The 2,817-nt window shown below is 46.2% G+C and overlaps 1 non-coding gene across 1 annotated transcript; it reads left to right on the top strand.

Moving 5' to 3' along the window:
- Positions 1-473: 473 nt before the first annotated feature.
- Positions 474-659, top strand: LOC115324895. The gene has a single exon (XR_003919393.2). It is a non-coding gene; the product is annotated as a U2 spliceosomal RNA (small nuclear RNA).
- The last annotated feature ends 2,158 nt before the right edge of the window (positions 660-2,817 follow it).

Genomic DNA, 2,817 nt, shown 5'->3' on the forward strand with positions numbered 1-2,817 from the left:
GGTCAGGTGATGAATGGAATGCGTAGATTGGTCCGCCGAGTTTGAGTAGCCCCCAACGCGTTGTCAGTTTACGGGTCCGGCTCTGCTCCGGCTAAGCCCATGTACGCTCACTTCGGGCTTGTCCTCCCAGTTTTTCCCCTGCCCCCCCCTCCCCCCCCCCCTCAAAAAAAAAAAAAAAAATACAAGCATAATTTTTTATCCTTCTTGTTTGGGGGGGGGGGGGGGGTTGTATTTTTTGGACAAGATGTGGCTCGTGTCAGTGCGCACAAATAAGGAGAATGTAGCTGAAGGCTTCGTTCTATGAGTGAATGTAACTTAACGATAGAACTAACTTGCTTGTGGTAAACTTTCTGTACAGAACATTGTTATTGGTTCGTTTGTAGAAATCGGCAAATATGATATGAAGCTATGATATACTTCGCTATCGCGGGAGGCTTGTTGTAGGTGGGGCAAAATTTGCTGCATGCAGCAGTATCGCTTCTCGGCCTTTTGGCTAAGATCATCTGCAGAATCTGTTCTTATCAGCTTAATATCTGATACGGATCTAATTGGTCCAGGATATTAAACTTATTTTTGTAAGTGGTGTTCCTACGAAGCTTGCTTTGAGGACGCGGGGGTTGGTCCGGTATTGCACTACTTCCGGGAGTGGCCCGTCCCCGTCTAGGGGAAAATAATAAATTACAAAGTGAGATCATATGTCATTTGTGCCATGCATGGCTCTCGGTAGTAATCCCGAATCGGGGAAGCGTTGAAACGCTCTTAACGCTTGTATGCATTACTACAGATCGTTCCATTGGGGTCATAGCAGAGAGGGTAAAAAGAGAACAAAATGCCCTCCCCCTCTCGCCCGCGTCTCGTCTGCTCCGCCGAGTGGGCAGTACCTATCATCCGGCTGGCGTACAAACTCTGTTTAAAATCGCGTCATTTTGGGAATTTAAAGCGCAGATGTGCAGATTTTGATATGCCAGTTATCGTGTATTACTATCCTAGATAAAAAAAACTAACGTAGTTCAATTGCGCTGTTATCTGCGTGCAAATAAAAAAAAAATAGGGAAAACTGTGTCAGACTGGCCGGTCTCTCCGGCGAAAAGTGAATCCGGTGGCTGTACCTTTTTTACTATACAAAGTTCGTACTGGTGTAGGCCTTTAGCGACCATGAGTGGATGTCTGAAATAGTAAATAAAAACGTGCTATCCTGCCGCAATACACGCAGTAGTTGAGGGTAGTACTGCCGGCTGACTCAACTGCTATTTAAGTAACGGAAAAAAGATATGTCATTTGATCATTTACCGACGTAGAAAAACAGAGAGCTGATTTTGGAGTAGCCATAACTATTCTAAGAACGCGAACCACTTCACAACGGCAGCCACGAGCGAGAGTTCGATGTTCCGTACAGCCCGCCGATACAGCCCAAAGATGGAGAATGGCAACCTCCCGTTTTGCCGTCTGCTAGCGGAGTCGGGCGCGTGCCCTCTCTCTCGTTTTACCCCGCCGAACCCGCTGAATTTTCCGGATGTATGGGGAGGGCGCTGCTGTCGAACAAAATGGTGTCGCCCAGAGAGCGCTGAATGGAATGGTCTATACTAGGGAGCCTTCATGTGCGCTTTGCTAGGGTGATGCCATCCTTTGTGATACCACTCGCCGACAAACCAGCAGCCATTTTGTTCCTCGGCGATAATCCGTGGGGCTCATAACCCTCCCGGAAACAACCACCTTATCTCAGAAGTTCGGAGCAGCGTTGTGGAACCCACGGAGGGAGGATTAGCATTTTCCCCCTCGGATGGGATTACCGATGGACGCAAAGGCCACATTCCGGCGCACGGGGAAACAATGTGAGGAACAAAATGGAGGTGGACGAGGGTGGGGGAAAGGGAAAAAGGCAGTTGGCATCACCCTATGCGAAGCGCACATGAAGGCACCCTAGTCTATACATGACAACGAAGAGTCATGCATGGCTCCCGGTGTTTGTCCCGAATCGGGGAAGCATTGGAACGTTCTTTATAGCTTGTAACGCTTGCATGCATTGCTATGTCGACGTCGGGGGGTGCGCTGGGGATACAAAGTGACTGACGTGAGAAGGTCGGTTTCTATCTACACTGGATAATAACTCCAGATACGCCGTGAAAAAGAAGTTCGGGTCCTAAGCTTGGTTGTTTATGAGGCCCCTAAGGATTATGGGGGTTGTGGTGGTAAGAATAATGGCGGCAATGTCTAAATATCACCCTTCCCCCCCTCATGATATGTAGCTACTGTACGTTTTGTGATACCTCTGGGGTAGTATTGGTATCAGTAGATTCGCTTATTAGAAAATAATTATTGCACTGCATGCAAATGAAGCGGGGGAAATTGTTCTTCAGAGGCTACTTCGGAAATAGCCGATCGCTCTAGCACTTGAATCGAAAACATTTGAGGTACAAACCAACGAACGAATCGGCCAAATCTTAGGACTAATATTGCTGGATCAGTGGACAGAAGCATGTGAATAACCTTAACGATTTTGGCTAGATTGTTTTTTAACACATTTATCGTCCACTTGCTGTCATAAAGTTTTACATATGTAAAAGTTAATATATATCATTCATTAGTCGTTCCGAATGACCGAGTGTCACATATGTGTCATTGAGTATAATCAAACGACGAACTCTTTTGTCTTTATTTGAATCAAGAATGACGCTTTGATTACAACTTTTAGGGCTTGAATAAAACATAAATTTGGGTGTTCAAAATAATTCCTTTCTAACATTATTCCAGTGGAAAGTACTAAGTATTCAATTTACCCAGCCGAGTGCAGCTCCAGCCTCCACCGTGGTAAGTAAG

Source organism: Ixodes scapularis, unplaced genomic scaffold, assembly GCF_016920785.2.
Source record: "Ixodes scapularis isolate PalLabHiFi unplaced genomic scaffold, ASM1692078v2 PGA_scaffold11__112_contigs__length_91849675, whole genome shotgun sequence".
Lineage (NCBI taxonomy): Eukaryota > Metazoa > Arthropoda > Arachnida > Ixodida > Ixodidae > Ixodes > Ixodes scapularis.